The 22,481-nt window shown below is 45.1% G+C and overlaps 1 protein-coding gene across 2 annotated transcripts in view; it reads left to right on the top strand.

Moving 5' to 3' along the window:
• Positions 1 to 8,217: 8,217 nt before the first annotated feature.
• Positions 8,218 to 22,481, top strand: part of LOC119648183 (bifunctional heparan sulfate N-deacetylase/N-sulfotransferase) — a 357,714-nt gene continuing 343,450 nt past the window's right edge. For both annotated transcript variants that reach the window (XM_038049769.1, XM_038049768.1), the window contains exon 1: positions 8,218 to 8,573. The gene's annotated coding sequence lies outside the window, so the exon portion shown is untranslated. The remainder of the gene's footprint in view (positions 8,574 to 22,481) is intronic.

Raw genomic sequence — 22,481 nt, 5'->3', positions numbered from 1 at the left:
TTTCCGAAGGGCTCTTGCGAGTTCCTCAATATTTCTAGTTGGGGTGTCAGCATTTAGCGTGTAATTCACGCATTTGTTTTGCTCGGACTAATTTACTTACGTCCTGACGCCATAAACGCGTCCGGAACTCTTGCCCATTTCTCGACAGGACCGCGGCCCGTCCTGCCGTGTCGATGTAGGTGGACGCCTTAGCATTTTTCCGAGTCTTGTTACTCGATCCGATCATCTTGTTTCTAACGACATTGGATGCACTTTCATGGTCGGCCAGTCGCGGAACCTGTCACCAAGAGAGATCAGGTCGGATTTCACATAGTAGAATAACTCGCACTATACATGGAGGGTGATGACGAACGTTAGGGACGACCAAAACTGCCACCACGGACAATAACATCCCCCAAGCTTACCAAATAGTGTTAGCCAAGAAAATGAGACCATCGCTGAGAAAAGTTTCTGATAAAAACATTCTCTTTTCATCTGATATTATTTTTCCATAATTTCATCAAATTTTCCGAATATTCGTCGAACACATCGCACACTAATGCCCCTGGAGAAGACTGAATACGCCAATGGCGGTAATACAATATTCCGATTGTGCCTGAAACGACCTACTTCCGACATCCCAAACGTTTATGCAAACTGAATTAATTGTCCCCAATCGATCACCATGAAATTTTGATCTAATTGAATGCATCTATTCCAATATTAATTTATAATATTTAACCCACAAACGTTTCAATGGAAATCGTCCTAATTGGCCCAATTAATTGAAGCATAACATTGCATTTGCAATTCACGCTGAAGCACTATCATTCCACTAATTAGTATAATCCCCGAGTTTTAGGGTTTTGTACTCGATCCGCCGCGAACCGAAGCGGATTAGCAGCCACTCTCCTAGAAAAGCTTTCCGAACGGATAATCAAGTCATTGAACCGATTTTATGTGGTTCAGCTCCACCAGAAAAAGACTACATTGCACTTGCACATGGGTCCGTTTCCCGTCATCCTTCCCGTTTGCTTTCCTCGCTTTCCCTGCTTTCCTGCCTAACTTGCAAATGTTACTTGTTACGGGGGTGCTTGTGCTGATTCCGTTCACAATGAGCCTTGTTGGGGGTGCAATTAGAGCGTGACTCGAATGCACTGCACATACGGAAGTGTAGAAATCATGAAAATATGCTGCTTGCAGTCGTTTTGTTTACGAACTGGGCGATGAATGCAAAATGGCACTAGACTGGGTTTTTGCTGGCTCCTGAACACAATCGAATGATGTCTCCCGGAATCTAAGCAATGCAGCTTCGACTATTTCAATTATTGTTTATGCGACATTCACTGTAACTATGGCTCTGTTATTTGTCAACGACTTAGCGTAATGAGAAGAATTAGGAAAATAATATTTATGGTATTGACGTTGCGGAGTCGATGAGAGGCTAATCAGCCCCCCCTCCCGCCGTGTGCACTTCATCCATGGAATCGAGGGTCGATTTGATATTCCCTCAGCGAAATCCAGTCTCCGATAGAAGCAACGACTCTACTGTGGTACCTTCACACCAAAGCTGATTGATCCTCCATTCTCTTCTTCGCTTTCGCATTTCTGGCATGGACCTGAACAAATTAGTCTGTGAGCAGATCACATCCCCTATCCTGAGGCGGTCAGTTGAACGGGGCATCTAGTATTCAGGATGTTGTTCAATTCTTATAGTGCCGAGAGTGGGATCAAGCCCGACTAAAATCTGGAAATGCAGGTATGTCAACACCAATATTCTCTCTGCTGAGCTGCTATATGGGAATAGCTCATTTAGAGCTGCCGCAACTGTCAGTCGAAATCCTGAAACCTAGATGAGCACTTGTCCACAACGTACCATCAGTGCTTTCCCACATGATGCTGTCTCGATCAAAAGCCACATCTACGTGAGGTGAAGATACTTGTGGAAGTTGTGGAGCGCAAGGCAGCTTAAGAAAGGATAACAGCTCAATTGTATGCTATGGAATCCACTGCCTCCCGAGCAGCCCAGGAGTGGGTAGTCCCAGACCCACATGGCATAGAGCAGTCGGGAGGGAGGGTAGCAGATTGTAGTAGAAGCTGAAGCATACTCCTTACGCACCTAGCAGCGATATGCACGTAATCGCTCAGGTTTTAGAAAGTTTCTTCTTTCTTCTGATACTACTTTTCTACGTATCCGTGGAAAGGAAAACCGAGAGTTCCCTGATACCCTTCTCCTTATTCAGCATCGGCTGCGCTATGCACTTGTGGCGATTGTTTTACTGTCGCTGCATTAGCAGCACCACACGCTTCCTCCTGCGCATCATGTACGGTCTTTCCGACCTCATATCGCCCGACCGGCCTCCGATTGAACTTCGCCTCGCCGCCGAAACAGCTATTCGTGTCAAGGCTAATGTACTCTACCACGTCCGACGGAATTCTGGTCTATATCAGAAGCAAAGCCAACTCAACTTGGTCACCTCCTTCATGGGTGAAGCTGACGAAGGATGACTCTCCTGACCGAGTAATAGCCTCCTTCAAAGTGACATATCCTCACGACATCGATGCTATCGTCCAATCTTCCTCTTGGCCACGAGGAGTATTCATCAAGCCTTGTCAGAGAACTAAGCTTTATGAAAATTTCGGGCCTGGCCGCTTGCCACGCCGGTTTTAAATGATTCCGACAATTATACACTCTTTTATCAAAATGTAAAGGATCTAAGGACTAATCTGTCGAATTTTAAACTGGCCGCCTTAGCATTCCAACATCATATTATCTGCATTTTTGAAACCTCCTCGAAGGTTACTCTGTCTTTCGTTGTGCTTGGCAAGACAACTGGCGGAGGTGCCCTCATAACTGTTACGTCCCCTCTGCGTGCCGAAATCATCTTTTCTTCCTCCTCCTCCACCTACAATTCTGTCACCATACGAGTCATTGCGCCAAACGTATGCCCCCTTATCATATCGTGTGTATATTTTCCCTGCCTCAGCCCGCCTTCTCTGTACGAGGATTTCTTCGACAGATTAGCAGATGCACTAATCATTTTGTTTCTCTCACTTCCTTCCCATGCTCTACTGGCCCTTACTCCTGGCCTTTGCTCCCTCCCTAATAACTCCACCCATTCTTCCCTTCCCCTATCCACTTCCATGTACACCTGAGGCGCCCTCCAGTTTAACCGATCTAGAAACCACTTAGATCGCACTCTTTACCTTGTCCTCTCTAACCTTCCTGTGCGTTGCCTTCCCCAATCCCTTCATGCTCCGTCTTACGTTGCCCCTGACGCCCATCATCCTGCTCTCGTGGCGGCAATCAACTGGGTCCCCCTCCTTTCGCCATTGACGTATGACCAAGCGCTCAACACCTTCTATACCATTTTATCTAATCTTCTTCTTTATTACGTTCCCTCCTGTCTTAAGTCCTTACGCTCTTACTCCGTCTTCACCGTTCACTACTAAATTTCACAAAAAACTACGTCAAAAACAAACTACGAGGAAGAAGTTCCTGTCTTCTAGAAACTATGCTGGCTTAGTTTTTTCAATTCCCTGCGTTCCTCGGTCAAATCCTTGATACGTAAGTCCAGAAACGAATATTTGACCAGTGTGGAAAATTCACTAAAGCGCGAAAACTTGAAACCTTTCCGGTCCCACATTCGCAACGCTGTCCTGTCTAGTTATCCCCTCCCTCCATTAAATTCTCTGGCTACTCAGCTAACTCCCCCCAACTATCTTGTGATTTACTCTGCCGCTACTTTTCCTCTGTCTATGTCCCCTCCTTCCCCCGCATCCCTTCCACTAGTACATGTAGCCTGCCCCGCATCCATTCCCCTTCTTGTCCCTCTCCTTGTCGAGTATTTCATTGGCAAACTTGATGACAATGTTGGCCCTGGCTACGATGGTCTTTCAAACCTTTGCTCAAAACTGGTCAGTCCATCTCCATATCCCCTTGCCTCTAATTTTCAACAAAAGCCTCGAAGAGAATCATTTTCCCGGCTTGTGGAAAAAGGCTCTTATCATCCCCATACACAAAAGTGTCGATCGTACGCTTGTCGCGAATTACCGTTCCATTTCCCTCCTCACCTCATGACTGGTTGTCCGCCCACTTTGGCCACCACATAGTGAAAGGGCAACACGGTTTCGTTAAGCGTAGCTCCACTGCCTCCAACCTACTTGACTTTACCAACATTGTCGCCAAAGTACAAGAACATACCATTTACACTGATTTCGCTAAAGCCTTCGACACTGTAAATCACAAGATACTATCCAAACTCTCGTCTCTAGGCGCTCCCATACCACTTGTTTTATGGCTTGCCTCTTACCTTTCCAACCGATCCGCCGCGTCTCTTTTGACGGCTGCGCTTCCCGCTCCTTCTCCCGATCCTCTGGCGTTTTTTATTAACGACCTCCCCTCCTCCTTATTTGTCCCTGCTTGCTCTATGCAGACGACCTTAAGCAGTTTTCCGCTATATCGTCGCCGATGGACTGTGTTTCCCTTCAATCTAACCTGGAGACTCTGGTTCGTTGGTGCTCGACTAATGGTTTAGCGCTAAACGTCAGAAAGTTTCACTCTATGTGCTACTCCCTTAAATCCTCTTCTTTAAGAAAAGCTTCCCTCGTGTGGACTACTCCTCCAGCCTCCGAACGATAACTATTTTAATCAAGTTGCCTCCTTTGATACGTGAAGACTCCAGTACCGAGCCTTGGGGAACACCTGCTGTCACAATATATTCTTTCAGTCCGTCATCCGTCTCGTGCCAAAAAGGTCTCTCCGAAAAGTAACTCTCGATTATCCGAGCTAAGTAACAAGGGACACCCAGTTTAGCCAGGGTGCCATTAATCCAACCTCAGTTGGCTGAGTTAAAGGCATACCTGACATCCAGCGTTACCAGTAACTACCATCGGCCGATGCCTCCCGGGCCAGGTCCACGACCGCTGCAATGGCATCAATCGTGGGCCCCATTCTACGAAACTCATACTGCGCTCCGATAGACCACCCGCTAGCTCGACGAACGAAAGCAGCCTATTGTATATCACCCTCTCCAACATCTTCCCCATAGTGTCTAACAGTCAGATAAGGCGATATGAAGAGGGTGCGCCAGATGGTTTTTGTGGTTTCGGTAACAGAACTAACCTCTGCCACTTCCACTGATCAGGAAACACTGCTTCAACCTTGCATGGTTCAAATGTACTTATGAACCATGCGGGCCTGATTTTAGCAGCCATCTTCAGGGCCTAATTCGGAATCCCGTCCAATCCCGGAGCCTTATTGTCTCCAATTCGGCCACAGATCTCCCATAGTTCCTCTTTGATCACCCTGGGGATTGTGAAGACGTGCTATTGAACCATTGGATGAGGTCCACTTGTGATTATTTTGAACAAGAATCGCGAGCACGTCACTTGATTTTTGTCCACGAATCTTGTTCATTACAACCTTGTAAGCAGCGCCCCACGGGTTCTTATTTGCTTCAACACACAACTGCTTGTAGCAATTCCTCTTACTTTCCCGTATAGCCTTCTTAAGGCTATTTCGAAGACCGCGGTATTCTTTCTCCGACTGCTGATGTTCTGGATTCCCTCTGGTCTGTGGCAAGGCCTCCTCGCTCGCAGACAGGATGCGTTCAACTACGCGATTTATTGGTTCCGCCAGTAGTTTGGTTTCCTACTGTGATATAACTTGCATCGCGCCATTGCACAGTCGCAGGTTTCAGTTATCCGTTGACATAACTGGCTCACTTTTTCCAGCGTCTTTCCCTTCGAATCGTAGCCTCCTTCTAAAGCCATCAGGTATATCTCTTCCTCGAAAGCACCAGTGGATCATCCAGCTATCCTGGTTTTTCCGCTTTTGATGCTCACTCGACTGTCGCCTCCCCCGTTCCTGATGTCGGGAAAGATGGCCTGGTGGTCACTCTGGATATAGTGCTTACTCACTCGCCAGATCATCCCCCTCGCCAACGAGGTACTGAGGTAGGTTAAATCGACGATTGAGCCTAGTCCCCTGCTTCGGATGGTGGGCACGCATCCAACGTTGGCGAGTACGATGTCCAGCTCCGCGAAGGTTTCAACCAAGATTTGGCCCCTGGTGTTCGTCACTCAGCTTCCCCAGTCTAAAGCCCATGCGTCGAAGTCGCTGGCAATGATTTTGGGGTTGTGGTCTCTAGCGTCCAACACCAAGCCGTCCAGCATCTGCTCATATTGCGCTAATGTTGCACTAGGAGGAACATAGCAGGTGTAGATATGGACGCCGTTGACTGTCGCTCGTACAAATCCGGCTCTCGGGAATGCCATTGTTTCTTGAATAGCTTGCCGTCCACATGCCCATATCTCCGCGTTTCCCGATGAGTCTTTCACCCACGTAGCACTAACGTAATTTCGGTACGGTTCACATATTACCGCCACGTCAACTCTCGAATGGTTTGCGAGAACAAGTGTTGAGCTGTCTCGCAATGGTTGAGGTTGATTTGTATCAACCTAATTTAGTCTTATGATTCAGCTCCCTATGCCGGGCACCTGCCATCACCAGCAACGGGCCGGTCACTTTTGCACAACATGCATTGCGGATCTCCAGTGCAATCTTTGATAAGGTGGCCATCTTTATTATACTTTTTACACCTTTTCGACCTATCATACTCGCTAGTACATGCTGCTGCAAAGTGATCGAAATCGAGGCATCTGAAACATTTCTTCAGAGATATTTTCTCCTTAAGTCGACATACGACCCAACCTATTCTTACCTTGGCCGCGGTAATCAGTTTAATACCTGCTTCCACCGGCAAGCTAATATCAGCGGTCTGTGTACCTCCATATGCTTTTTCATCCTTTTGGTGGCACTGTCTTCTAGGTCGCTAAGGTTGAATTGTTCCCTTAGCTTACCACAGACATCCTCTCGTGATGTGACCTCGTCTAGGTCTTTGCACTCGATCACTATTCGTTGCTTCCAAGCTTTCACGTCTGCTGGCTCACTGAGCACAACCTCTACCTGGCCACGAAAGCTATTCACTATCCTCTCGCTAGATTTGTTTAGTTCCAGCAATAGATCCCCCTTTTGCGTACGCCTGATAAGGCTCATACTGCCATCCAGTTCTGTCTGTTCCGGATTGGCTTTGACTTTCCGAAAAGTATCGGCGTAAGACGTATCTCCTTTCTTGTAAATAATGATTACTTCCGGACCAATCTTCTTTTTCTCCTTCTGCCGCTTTTTACCGCCCGCCTTTGTCCATTCTTCAGGTTTACGAGCTGTTTCCCTTTTATCACAGTTGGACCCGTAATCAAAGAACTACTCGGAACTTTCGCCGGCGCAGCTTTCTTTGGCGATGAGGCTTTTGCTTCTTGGCCGCTTGTTGAGGACCAAGGGATTCACTTATTCCATCCCTACTCCGTTTGCCTACGGTGTAGGTAGATGAACGAGATGGCAAGGTACCTGCCACGCATTGTGTATCTGTGAATTGATTAGATTTAATCCGATGTAAGGTCTCCAATAGTTGCAGTTTAACTTCCTAGAAGCAAACGGAGAGTATTTCAGACAGTAATGGGCGGTTTTTAGTTAAAAGAAATTCACCTGCTTGCCCTGGAAGCAAGCGTGACCTAAAAGTAAGTACATTTGGTGATCGCCCTTTTATTTTCATCTCTATGCATTTTCTCTTGAAAAATTACCAGACAACGGCACTTAACAAAATATTTTGATGCGTAGCGTAGCATTCAGTGTGAAAACTGCCTTTTTCAGACTTCAACTTGATCATGAGCTTGCATTCACTAAATGGTGGACGAGGCCAATAACTGGGAAAGAACTTTCTCCCACTTTTTTGGTCCAACTATCTCTAAGTAAACAAGGTTACATATTTTTCAAGAACTGTATGAACTTTACTTTTTTTCTATACGAAATAAAGCTTAGATAAAAATTATCTTCGCAAACTTTCCTTAAATAAAAAAAAATAGCGATTATTTTGGTTTACGCCTTGTTTTCGTTAAGAAGAATCAATTGTGAACCAAGTTAAGGGTGTCCGGAAAATGTTAAAGTAGCGTCAAACAGTAGTGTTGAATTTTTCACACGAAAAAATCTTTATTTTCATCTAATAATTCTCAGTCTCACTCCAATAAAAACATTTTCCGTTACGAAACAAGTTTTGAAACGAAAACTGGCAACCCAAACCGTCATATTTCCCTCTATCCACTTGGACAATTCCCCTTGAACATTTCCCACAAAACCAATTCAGTCCAGATTTCAGTTCAGTGCCAAGATGGCTCTTGTCGGCTGACATTTCTCTCGTAGTCGTTGGTTTGTGTCCGTCGAAGACGCGTCGTCGTATGTAATTCGTGTTCGTTGCGTGTGTTTTCATTCGTCGCGGGTGTAATGTGCGGAAAATCAGAATAACAAGTGCAAAGTGAATTGAGCGCATTCAGACCCGGTTGCCGATAATGGCCAGGTGGTGAGGATTTCTGTGTTTTGTGGCGAAGTGTTTGGGTTCTGTGCGAAAAGATGTGATCTTGACAGTGACAAATGTCACTTTGACAGAATATCCTGCGGTCAGCCGAGGCGGCAGTGAAATAAACAGGAAACTGAAGGAATTCCGGGAAGAAATGGTTGGATTGGGATGCGAAATCGAGTAAGTGAGAGATGCAGGATGCTTGGCGCGGCTGTCTTATGAGGCAACAGTCAGCGGTTTTAGGGATAAGTGAGGTGTTTGGAAGGATCCGCGTTTGTTTTGTTTTTGTCTGGATTCCTGGCTTTGTAGTGTTTATTTTAAAATATAATTCTACTTAATCTCTGCATTGCTCCATCAGCAATCAGGTGCAAAGTGCTCCTCAAGGGAGTCATCCCAGCTCTTCAAATTCCGGTCCCACATCTGAATGTCGTTCCCACGACCGAATTGCATTCATCTCAATAAAACATGCAAGCGAGTGGCGATGCATCTATTTATAAGTCGCGACGCTGCACAGTGATCTCGAAGGGCAGATGCTGCATTCCTTGAGCGGACTTCCAGCTGTTTCGCAAGAGCACTTGAGCCATTCGACCCAGGCGGGAGGTGAAGACGAGCAAGGCTCACTTCTCCCTTCAACTGTGAAAGAATTCCTAAGACACCGAACCTGCAATTGGCATCGCGAATTTCTCATCTTCAACGTCGCACGAGTGCTGGACCTGGACAGCGACCTCTCGAAAGAATGCTCCAATCGGTCCCCATCCATTCCTCATCCAAGACCCAATCGGACGGATTAGCCAGAAGCGACTTAAGACGCTCTCCACATGCTTACGCTTGTGCAGTTTCCTTGCGAAACATCCGGTCGTGCTTGTTTCTGTTCGCTTTGTTTTCATTCCAAGCGGAAGTTGTTGAAAGATGTTTACGACAGTCCCCATGACTCCCGGCCCAGCACCAGCGGACGGGGAGACACTATCGATTAAACATTGAATTCCACAGCGGCTGATTATCATTTTGAGACAAGGTCGAGTGTTTTTTTGTGCCAAATTTATGTAAATAATTTGGTTTACTTTTTATGTAAATGGGCAACCGGTTCTTCGCTTTCATTTTCATCCAAGTTTGTTGGCAAAGTCCGAGTTGTTTGGGGAATGTTTTGTGCTGCGGGTTCCAGTTGGCTTTCGCGGATGTGTCGTTCGTGGGAGAATTTGCCTCGCAACAGTTGGGTGCGAGCGTACCAGAAGGAATTTGATTGGATTAGGGATTTTGTTGTAACGCACATTTTGCAGCGATGAAATTGGATTAAGTGTCGCTGGGATTAGTGCGAAGGTTTTCGAGGGCCTCAGTTGCACCTTGGAGGAATCCAGGCATGCAAAGTGGGTGAAAGGCAAGCAGATGTATGTAAATTTGCAAAGGAGAAAGCTGAGGGCTTTGTAATGGAAAATAGTGAATAGAAAATGTATTGATGGGTTCGGCACTTTATACAATTTAAAATGCTAAATTATTCACTAATTGACGCACGATCTCCGAAGGGAAGTACCACGTAAATGTCTGCTTTGAAATATTTTATATTCTAAATTGGTTGAGGGAAATGAAGCTGCCACGCACGATCAGCAGGAGATACTTTTTTGCTGTATATCTTGGTCTATTTAAGGCCCGAAAAGTACGTCCTGGAGAGAATTGGTATCGGTCGGGTTTCGGTAGACTCTAAGATAAGGAGGGAAACGCCAAGAAAGGGGCACTTTCTAATCAGTTCTTGCGTATAGTTTTTGTGCCAGAATGTCCTTTTTGTCGAGTTGTCTCCCGTCTTATTAGTGATTTCGGAAGCCAAGTCTTCCCTTCTTCCGAAAAGAACTGGCACACGCCATTTACATAAATGATTTCCTTAGTAACTTCGGGAAGTTCTGAGTCAAATAATCAGTGTTGTTTACGCAGCATGTTGTGCTCCTGTGATAACATTTTTAGTCTGTGATCCAGGACTTCATGCAGCATAATCTCAGCGTTCTATCTTTTCATGTACTGACGATGTACTGTAAAGCGCACACCGAAATCAATTTGGTTAAAGATAGAACTGGCCGTGAAGGATAGTCCACATGGGAAGGGTTCCCTTTGAAAAAGAGGGGGTGGGTGAATTTGCATTGTACAACCTAAAGAGTGTGACAGTCGCGGTAGCAGAACGCGGATCAGATTACGAAGCAATATTCAAGGATGTTAAAGAGCGGTAAAGAGAGCTGGATTCAGGTAAAGTCAGGGCAGGAAAGTGGATAAAAACAGACACTTTTGAAGCTCAACTGATGATGTCAACGAAGAGGGAATTTAAACGAAGTTTATCATCGAAGATTCGACCCAGTTCTTTAAAGGAAGTCAATGATGAAAGGTGTTGTCCATCAAATGAATAGGAAAAGGATGTTGGGGATGGTTCAAGCGAATAGCAGATCCAGTGTCAGCTGGTTAACTAAACAGAAACGGTCCAGAGTAATAAAAACAGGAATAGGAAAGTATTGAGCCTTGGGGAACACCAGAGGAACGAGAGCAGAAGTAGTAGATGGATGCTTCATGAAGTCATGCTGCTCTATCAGAATGGGGGGACCCAAGTGCGTAGCCAGCCAGTCGGTCACGCAACTCTCCAGGGTTATAGGGCAAGAAAAGATATGAGAGACACTTGATGCGAAAAGCAAAATTCTTTGGGATTTTCTTTGAAGGTTGTACACAGAGGGAGGGAAATGAATTGTCTACAGTTAACAAAGAATTTGACTTGGGAAATGAAGAACATTTAAGAACATCGAGAAGTGTGAAGATGCCGAACAAGAAGCACTGCTCGATAAGAAAGACATTCAATCTCAAAAATAACTGGCAGAACAATTGAATGTCATTCAAACGAGCATCTCTTTACGTTTGAAAGCCATGGGAAAGAGATGCTCCGCATGAAAGACGGAAGATGAATGGAATTATTTCGAGAATCCTAAACGGGAAAAACGCGCTTAGCAACTCATTGACAGCAACACGAGATTCAGATCGACAACACAAACGTTGTTAGTTTCGGCCTGTGTCCAGATGGCTCAAGTGGTTAGAGCGTTGGTCTGTCGTAGCGGAAGGTCGCGGTTCACATCTGACTGGTGGCAGAGGGATTTGTTATCGTGACTGGATGTCCGATACCAGTCGATTCAGCATTGAATGAGGCCTTGGTGATCATGGTCAAACATGGAACCGACCGTGAAGGATAGTCAACATGGCGGAGGTTCTTTTTGAAAAAGAGGGCGTGGGTGAATTTGCGTTGTACAGCTTCAAGAGCGCGACAGTCACGGTTGGCAAGGGGGACCAAACTACCCATCAATATCCAAGGATGATTCTTACAAGGGAATTAAAGAGTGTTAAGGAGGTCTGGATTGAAGTAAAGTTGGAGCGGGAACGTAGGATAACAACAGCAATTTTCGAAGCGTGATGGATGAAGTTTGTTATCGAAGATTAGACCCAGGCCTTCAAAGGAGGTCAATAGTAAAAGTTGCTGTCCACCAAGAGAGCTGGAAAAGGATTTTGGGGATAGTTTAAGCGAATAGCACATACAGTGTCAGCTGGTTAACCGAGTACCAACGGACCAGTTTAGCTTAGAGACGGAGCCGCAGCTTCAAATGTTCAGGCCTTTCTTAAGCCCATTGTGCTATCCCCGGAGATCGCCAATTCAAAGGTTGCTCGCCTATGGCGTTCACAGGCTTTTGCGAATCTGGGAACATTCTCCAGAGACAGAAGGTATAGACTCTTCGTTGAAGAAAACCTTACCAAAGTATCTTCGCCTGAGGTCTGAGGAGGCCGGGCAGCTGTAAGGCCATCCCTTCTTCCTCTTCACATTGGCCGCATATAGCCGAGCCCACCATAATAATTGTTTCCTTATGGAATTTTAAGGAGAAGTGTCCTGTTAAAAACTCTACTAAGGTTTTCATGTCACACTTCTTAAGGGGCCCCCGGGTTCCTTCACAAAGGTTTTCTTCTGCCGGCGGAAGTTCAAATTACTCCATTGGACTGTGTGAGTTCCCCCAATTACTGAGTGGATTTGACAGTGGATGGCTGGTTGCCAAAAGCTGGTTCTGGCCCCACCATTGTGGATTCTGAACATTGACGAGCCAGCCTATCAGCTTTCTCATTACCAGCGATGTGTGTGTGGTCTGGCATCCACATGAGGAATGCTTCGTTCAGTCGACCAAATTTCAACAGCACCTGATGACTGCTGGCTTGATATGCCCTTGCTGTTTATTGCGGATAATGCTGTCCGACTGTCAGAACAGATTCGAATGGTGGGACCCCTCCATTTTTGTCGCGCAAACGCTTTTCTGCTGCCATGAAATGGCATATATCTCCGCCGGGAATATGGTGTTTATTTTTTCGAGAGGTTGGCCCATGATTGACCCATCGGTGAAGATGTTTACCTCTGTAATCTCAAAAGAATCATGGCCATTTATCGACGATTGTTCTCTTTTGGTGATTATGACGAAGTATGTCTTTTCAAAGACTAATCTGAAAGCCATATGATCGACGGGCATCCAATAGTATCAAACCAATATCCGTTGTTAGCTGTTTTCCACTGCGAGTGTCGCGGTCGGTGCGATTCATTGTTCCAGTAATAAATACTTAGGCAACTGAGTCTGCATCAGTAGCTTCGTGCTGCTAGCAAAGTTCAGTCTCAGCTACCAGACGATGAATGCATATATCAAAATAGGTTTTATTATGAATGTATACATCCAATGGAACCGTTTTGGTGAAAGTCCTCAGGTCTTATCTATAGTGGTCCTCCAGCACCAGAGCAATCTCCAGTATTTCTGGTATTATTCCTGGATATGGTGCCGTCACGTTAACTTAGAGTCGAAATGCACTTGAAAGTTTGCTGCCTCTGCCACGGTGAGTACCGTGTAACTACCCCATCGGACGTTTTTTGTGAACATAACTAGTCCAGTCCATCTATTATGAAGGTACCAACTGTGGATTCCATGCAGTGTTCCATTGTAGCGGTCACATACTGAGCCCGCAAACTTGCCGATAATTATTACGTGTGCAAACACTTGTGCGACAACTTTTTTGTGTCCTCCAGGAGCCATAGCAAGGTGTTCACAAGCAGAAGCGATAATAGAGGAGAGAAAACCCCTTCTTGTGGGCAACCCCTAAGATATCCTGTCTCAACAGATTTCTGTCCGGCCAATATGTGGATCTTTCTTCACTCTAGCATGTCAAGAATCTAATTGATTAAAAGCGGATCGATTCCATGCCCCGAATGAGGCATAATTGGAGGTGCCCTCGATATCGACGAACGTGCCTAATGTGTATTCTTTACCAGACATCGTCTTCTCAATTTTGCCATTAGCTCATGGAGTGTTCTCTCCATGGAATTGCCATCTAGAGATGTATGTATCCCTTATGAACCAATCAGTAAGTCTTTTCAGCCCTTTTAGCAGAAAGGAAATTAGACTATTCGGCCAGATTGTTTTTGTGTCTGTGTAGGTGGGCTTTCTTGGTTTGGGAATAAATACCACGCCAATTAATTGGAATATAATCATGTGCAGGAATAATGCCATCCGGACCTGCAGTCTTCTATCTATGGAACGAGTTAAATGTCCATTTCACTCATTCCAATAATATTATGCTCCATTTCAGAGTCCAATCTTACAGTTGAGGCGGCCCTGGAATGGAATTTTGAGTGCCATCTGGAAAGTGCACTTCAAGCATTTAGTTTGCAATTTCTTTGTCGCTTTCTGTCTACTTCCCGCGGTGTAAACCTTCTTTGACAAGGATGCGCTTCAGCTTTGAGGTTGCCTCAAAAGAGTTGGCCTCTTCGCAAAAGTGTCTCCATGATGATCGTTTAGCCGACCGTTACGCGTCTTTGTACCGATTCCACCTCTTTGTACCGATTCCACCCAGCGGCTGAATCAGAATTTAGAGCCCGCTTGAGTAGCATCCTTGTCGTTCTCTTCTGCTTCGCCAAATCCGGGTACCACTCTTTTCAAAAGTTCCTCTCATAATAGTTGTGATCATCTCAGCTGTCTTCTCACTTCTACTTTTGGCATATTGGTTAGCTCTGATGAATGGTCCGCTGATCATACACATGATAGGAAACCCATCATTTTGTGATGACGTGCCCACTCCGCATGTGAACGGGACAAAGACTAAACAAAAAGATGAAGGTTAGGGAGCCCACCGGGAACACGTCTGACATTGGTGTCAAGATTACTAATGAGGAACTCAACTAAGGAAGACGTGGGTAAAGGAATGGCGAGAAATTCGGAGGGGAACCAGTGGTCGAATAAGTTAACTGAGAAGAGAAGTAAGAACAGAGGAGATCGCATCGGATTATTGTGAGGATTTTGCAGTGGACTCAACAAAATTGATGGAAGAAGGGAAAGATTGGGTGGGGGTTCCCTGTCTTTAACCCCGATGAAAACTCGTGGCGGTCACATTCCGTTAGTTCCCAAAGTGGGTTTTTTGGTATCCTCATACTAGCGGAAAACGATTCGGAGGATATAAAGAAGGTTCCCTCTTTCTAATTTCGTTCAAAAACCGCCGCAGTCATCCATCCTCCCCCTCAAAAATGATGGCGTTTCAAATGGCGAGTATTTTGATACCATCATGGTGAAATTTGATTACCCGGCTCCATACCTCGAGGTAGAGGAGATAATAAGGGTTTGTAGGGGGAAGAAGAAGTTCCCTTCTCTAACATCGTTGAAAAGTTGTGGTGCTTACCGCCTGTTGCAAGATAATAGACCCCAAAAAAGGGGCTATCATCGTATCAAAAAATGCTCCCTTTCGGGGCGCCGTAACTTTTTAAGCAGTACTAATTGCTATGGTTTTTAGTGGAGGTAGAAAAGCGGTATCTTTTCCCACTTTTTATATACCATCTTTACTCTCTTCTCCGCTGTGAGTAGGGTCGACAAACCCAACTTTGTTATGAGTATATCAAAATGTGCAACAATTTGAAATTAAGGTAGCCCCATTCAAGACGCTGTAGATTTTCAACGGGGGCAAGGAGATGATTGTCGTATTCTTTAACGGGATTAGAAAGGAGGGACCTTCGTTACTCTTCCAAGTCTTCGCCATTCTCTCCCCCTCATGGGGTAAGGTTAAAAATTCAAACTTTCTTGATAATAACCATTTTGCATCGTATTACGCATCACAAGATAGTTGACGGTCGTAAGCATTTCGTTGGTTCTGTGGTGGATGTCAACGTACGATGGTGAGCTGTTGAATAGGTCGACAAAGACTTCACCACGATTCTGAATCGTATATCATCCGGCGAAGTCCCACCTTTTGTGAATAATAAAGCAAAATGTAATGATGGGGAAGATCGTTAAGATTCCAAAGAAGGGTACCTGTATTGAGTGGAATATTTGCATGCTTCCTGCTATCGCAACGATTACTTCTCCTTCTTTAGCCTTTCCTTCACCTGGACGTAGTCGAGTCATTTTTATTTCGATCAGCTTTTTAGTCGTTTTCGTGACGAAGCCTCTTGTAATTTTCCCATGATGCGTGAAACTCCATATCGATCGCGGATGTCCTGATTTTGGGTATGATAATGTCGTCTTAAGCCGCTGGTCGTACACAATATCTGATGAAAAGGAAACTCTTTGATGAACTTCTTTGATATACCCGCGACACTTTCAACTTTACTCTTCGAATCTTAGTACAGGTTAAATCCCCGTCCTCATAGGAAAATAAGACTTGCCCCAGAATATTGTTGGGCACTGAGCCATCAACAGTGCCTTTATCTCTGAATTATTGGCAATTTCCCAAAAAGATAAAAGGCAAGATCTAGTGACTACAGAAACGCGCTGCCTCGTTTCCGTAGTCACTAGGTCTTGTCTTTTGTCTGATTGATGAACGTAACTAGCTGAGAGTTACATGTTTCACTACCAGCGCGCCGCGCTGGAATTTCATTAACGTGAAAAAGTACGAGAATTACAGCGTAGCGTAGCCATGGTAAAAAGAACTCCATCATTTCACTGGTGAGAGAAGTACGAGCTGCGGTAAATAACGACGAAAAGCGCATCAAAAAAGATTTGGTTGCCGTAAACGTTTTGATGGTCCTGTGCGGGAAGTTATTGTACGATGATGGTCACTTGAAGAAGCCGAAGGAGCTCTTTCAAAAAGATGCGACATTATCTTTGCCTAAGTAGCTGCGGCCGATTAATTCTCCGCCTTTGTCTGCCCCGCGCTATAAAAGATCGCACCAGTCCAACGATGGCCAAATTAACAATAGCCCTCTATCCGAGAGACATGCTCCCTACTCAACAGCGGTTCCGTTATGCACCTCTCTCGATCGTCCTGCTGACGCTGTAGTGACGCCACCGCACGCTTCCTCTTGTGCATCATCGACGCTTGCCATCATTGAACCGCAGATCACACCGATCTAATGTCGCCCCAGCGGGCCACTGCTGAACGTTGCCTCGCCACCAAATTTGGTGAACGCTCACGCATACAGTGAGTTACATCCTTTTACGTCGAATTTAAGGGGGGTCCTCATATATGCAAAAGGGGGCTGCAATCTTTTTTCCACCAAATACAGTCCTGCGGGGTATCAAAAGAAAGGTCCCGGTTAGTACTTTCCACAGCTGGTCTTAGTTTTGACATTTGTTGGAAAGGCACCATGGTGCATGGTGTTTGCATATGGTGGTGGTGGTGTTTAAAACACAATTTTTGATTAATCCGACTTGTGTTGTTTATTTTGATCACCTCAACAACCCTTTGCTGTTTATTACACATTTGATATGTTGATAGTGCACAAAATGAAATGCATTTCCGCCTTCAAACTTCTTTTCTCTAATTTCGTTTGATATCTTCTGAACTCAAAATTCTTTGAAATCTAGATGCAGCCTCTTAGCTACAAATGTACATTCACCCACAAATGTGTGGGCTTATCTCTTCGTGGGTTCGTGTACGATTACACATCAAAAGGAGCAATAAACAATTAAAAGCTTCATATCAAATTCATCTTAGTTTGGATGTTACTTTACCAAATAGCTTCTAACGTGGTTTTTTAAAGGAAGACTTCTGTTTACACTGACATAAGAACTGCCTCGTAATGTAACATCTTCAAAACCCATTTGAACCCGAAATTGGACAACAAATATAATTCCCATTTCTTTTCAACCGCGTATATATGTATCTAATAAATATTTGACAACGGCCATATACTCCCGGGATAGATGCGGTTGCCATCGTCCTAGCTGGGCCCAGAATTCAAATCAAAGTTGTCCAACAGGGAACATTTTATTACCTTTGTGTACACTCTCCTCTTTCTGTCCACATGGCCTAGTCAGCCTAGTCAACCTGTGCCCATTCCCAGTTCTGAATTCCTATGTATGTCTGTTTGTCCATTATGTGCTCAGCCATCAGATCATGTTCTTGTTGTCGTTCTGTTGTTATATTGACCAACCTACGCAGAATTTTAACAACCGTGAGCCGCATACCTACGTATATGTTGAAATGCGCCCCAGGAAAGAAAAGTAGTGTGTAATCTGGCGTTTATGTACTTTCCGGATCTCTATCTTCTCAGAAATAGTCGAGGAGAGCAAGTGAGAAGACAAAAGTCGTAAAGGTACAAAAGGTGCGGAGTATGTGTTGTTTATGTTTCACGGTTTAAATTCGAGATGTGGGATTTGAAATGCATCAAGTAAAATGCTCTAAGTTGTGACCCGTTTTTCTAGCTTTCATTCTACGCCCTCGACTTGGAAGCTGATGACTGTAGGACTGCAGACACACTTGAATCTTGCCACGCTCCGCAGAACAAATCGTGGCCGGGATGATTGCTTTTTATTAGCGTTCTTAATTTGAATAGAGGCTTCTGCTGTTGTCATGGCTGTAATGCACACTTAAAGTATATCCCGGCAGCGTTTATTCAAATTTTCGAGTACATCTGGCGCTCCTCGAACCGTTCCACTTTCTGGTTCCAGCGGAATCTAGCTCAGGGGATCACAACTTGACCTCACTCCCACTCGTCCAAACAAAAACCTGGCCAGGTGAGGAGAGGTCTTCAGATCTCAACAGTCTGCATACAAGGAGCCAACGCAACAAAACCAGCACCCCCTTAAGTCAATAGTTTCAGACCGGCCGTAAATTTCCGTAATGGCTAGAAACCCACCCCCGGCATCCTCGACTCGGTCAAGAAAAACGCATTCCTCCCATTAACCACCGCCTACGCCTGGTACTCTGGCGCTCCGCATTGCTGCTGCTGCCACTTGATATGGGCGAATTAATTCGCGAGATTGCTATTTTGCGCACTGGACTTTTTATTTAATGTTTATATTAGACTTGATAATGTTTTCAATGCAATTTAAAACGGTTTATTGCTGAGGTTGTTAAATGCTTTATAAACTTTATAAACACTCACTGGTGCCCGGAATTAACCCCGGGATCTGACTAAACAGATGGCCGGGGCCCGATTACGCAAATTGCTTTCGATAGCAGCAAACTACGGTCGTCCGTAAATTCGAGCTTGTTATTGTGATTTAGGTGTGCGCCGAAATGTTTAACGTCTTTTTTTTTTACATTTTATACAAGAGATAATTTACATGAGGCTACTAATTCGATTTTGCTGCTTTCAGTTGGACCTGGGGCCAATGTTCGACACGCAAACCGAAGTTTCCACTTTGGGGATTCAACGCTTTTTATGATTACATTTTATGTTTTATCAGATTTGTGGGTATTTATGGGGAAATGTCCATGTATAGTCCAGCCCACAGTGGAAGAATATACCTGGGTACAAAGTTATTTGGAGATACCCATAGGGTTTTTTCTGAATGCTTCGCAAAATGCCATAATTTAATCGCAATTCCGATGTCCGGCGTAGTTTCTAAAAAGTGAAATCTATGGAAAATTGGGAGCTAATGTGAAAAAAACTTGCTCTTGACAAACGTTGTTTGTTTTGGTTTTCAGCAACAATAATTTGTTTGGAATTCGACGACTCATTTACATAGCTGAGATCAGCGACATGGTTTTGTTAACACAGTGTTACGCGTATGTCTACTTGGATGCCGGGGCTTTGGAAAGCGTCTTTTACATGAAACCCCGAGACTTCCGCACAAATTCATACGCAATCCCAATGGAAGTGCCTGAGGGTTTCTGCCCCCCCGCAAATTCGACGAAGCGTATATGTATAATATGCCAGTTCTCGGGTCCCCAATAGGCCAGTGCAATTGCCGTAATCCCTTACACATTCTCGCTTCTGGCTCTAGAATCTCTCGTGGTCGGGTTTTGTTGTAAAAGGATCAGGTTCTCCTTGAATTAGCGTAGGTGGTGGCCATCTGAAGTCATCAGCTGTCAAATAGTGCAAGTAGATACCACAGTCTTCTTTTTTTTCAGCCTTTGCCCCGCTCACAAGTGGGGTCAGCTCGTCGTGATGGACTTCGCCATTTGGCTCTACCGAATGTCTGATCTGGGTGCAATCTCGAGGCTTTCAAATCCCTATCTAGCGTTGTTTAGGTCTGCCTTTTGGTCGTTTACCATTGACTTCGATGTTCAGACCAATCTTGGCAAGTGAATTCTCGTTGGCACGAATTGCGTGACCACACCATCGAAGACGTCTCTCTCTCGCAACTTTTCCACGATCGGTGCAACCCCATAACGATCACGGATATCCTCATTTCGGATGTGATCTAAACGTGTGACGCCTCTATTCCAACGTAGCATCTTCGTCTCCATTACCGCAAGACGCCGTTCATTGTCTTTTATGGTCGGCCAACACTCAGAACCATAGAGAGCGACTGGACGGACCACATGGCGGTAAATTTTAGTTTCGTGACGTTCGTTGATACGTTGATCACCAAGAACACCAGTTATGGAACGCCACTTCATTCAGGTTGCGTTAATGGGTGAAGCAATTTCATAACGCAATTCCCCATTGGCTGATAGCGTTGACCCGAGGTAATTAAATCGCTCAGATCTGGGCAGATCACTGCCGCTGACAGTGATTGTGCCTGTTTCATGGGGATCGGTCGTCAAAAATTAAGTTTTGTTTAGATTCAATCTGAGACCGAGTTGCATGAGGCGATCATTCCATTTTTGGACAAGTTGCTCGAGATCATTTTTGCTATTAGATGCTAGGAAAACATCATCTGCATAAAGCAGTGTGTAGAGCGCAGGACGTTGCATATCCCGTGTGACAGTGCCCATAACAAAAAGAAAGAGGAGTAGTGAGAAGTCGCTTCCTTGATGAACGCCAACAGAGGCACGAAGCAGTTTTGATATACCCACCATACTTCGAACTTTACTTTTCGGATGGTGGTGGAGCAATTGAACCCAGCGCACGAGATCTTCTGGCACTAAGTGTTGTCGTAGAGCATACCAGATAAGTTCGTGTGGCACACGGTCAAACGTTTTCTCTAGATCCAAAATGCAATGTAAAGAGGACGATGCTTCTCACGGCGTTTTTCCATGAGTAACCGTGCAGCGCGTATTGCGTCAGTAGTTCCGCAGTTCTTGACAAATCCGGCTTGATTCACGAAATTCTTCAGTTGAAATCTGCTCGAAGTATTATCGCTATCTATCCGTTGCGGCTCGATGGTTGGTAAGCAAAGTACCGTTCTTGTCATTAACGCAACAGAAGTGTTTGATATCCTGTGTGCGTTCATTACGGCTTTTAGCGAGTCGATACAAATCTCTCTCGCCATTCCGAGTGTCCAGTTTATCGTAAAGATTTTTGAAATGGTTCGCTTGGGTGACAGCGACCGCTTTCTTTGCTTCACGGGCGGCATTCTTATAAATTTTCCAATTAGCAGGCGTTTTATCGTCGAGAAATTTGTGGTAGAGGCGTTTCTTTTCACGGACTTTCATTTCAACAGCATCATTCCAAAGCCAAGTATCTCGGTTGATGTACCGCTTACCCGGCTTGGTGACCCCGAGGGTTGAAGAGGCGGCTTTGTGGATCGTGTCTTTCATTTGGTTCCATGATTCTTCCACATTCGTAATGGTCGGCAATCGTATGAGTGAGATCGTTTCTTCTTTCTTCTCCCGAAGTCGCCACCATTTAATGCGTCGCGGACCAACGCGTTCCTTACGCTGTTTTATCGGTGGCTTAATTCGCAGGACGGCAATCAACGGCCGATGTTGAGGTGCGATGGTCTCATTGGGAACGACTTTGCAATCAGTGACAGTGGTAAAATGTTGGCGTCTTATGAGAATATAGTCGATTTGCGTTTTACTTTTCCCACTATAAAATGTAGGAAGATGAGACAATCGTTTGATGAATCATGTATTCATAAGTACAAGGTCATTGGTGTCCGCAAAATCGATTATACGCTCGCCATCCTCATTGCGCGCTCCGAACCCCTTTCCCCCATGGCACCTGTTACCGCCTGCTTTTTCACCCACATGACCATTAAGGTCGCCGGCAATGATTATATAATCGTCAGCAGGCACGTGACAAGTCTTTTCATCAAGAAGTTGCCAGAAGGCGTCTTTCTCGGCATCAGGTCGACCTGTCTGTAGTGCATACGCGGTGAAGAAGTGAATAGTGCGATCGGCTGATATAATGGTGAGCTTCATTAGCCGATCATCAAATCGTTCGACTTCTTTAATGGCATCACGGAAACCCTCTGAGATGGCAATGTCAACACCATATTGAGTGTGTGGGTTACCAAAATAGAGAAGTTTGTAGCCATTTTTACCGCGTTCGCGTTCAATGTCGCAGCTTTTAGCACCAGACCATCGGGTTTTTTGCAGTACGCAGATGTCAATGCGCCTTTTCCGAAGGGCTCTTGCGAGTTCCTCGGTCTTTCCAGTTAGGGTACCAACATTTAGAGTGCAGACACGTATTTGTTTTGTTTGTTGTGTTCGGACTAACTTGCTTACGTCCTGACGCCGTCCATGCGTCAAAAACCCTTGCCCATTTCTCGAGGCAGCATTTCTTTGAGGCTTGTGACTCAATCCGATCATCATGTTTGTAACGACATCGTATGCATTTTCTTGGTCGACCTGTCGCGGGGCCTGTCACCAAGAAAGATCAGGAAGGATTTAGCACAGTAGAATAACTCCAACTATACTCTATTTATCTCTTTCCCTGATCTCAGCATTTTATTTTTGTTTTATTGAGGATAGTACAGAGTGCGTTGCCTCAAACCCTCCTCC

This window comes from Hermetia illucens, chromosome 2 (assembly GCF_905115235.1).
Source record: "Hermetia illucens chromosome 2, iHerIll2.2.curated.20191125, whole genome shotgun sequence".
Classification (NCBI taxonomy): domain Eukaryota; kingdom Metazoa; phylum Arthropoda; class Insecta; order Diptera; family Stratiomyidae; genus Hermetia; species Hermetia illucens.
The sequence above is the reverse complement of the archived record's forward strand: the minus strand, read 5'-3'. Positions and strand labels throughout refer to the sequence as shown.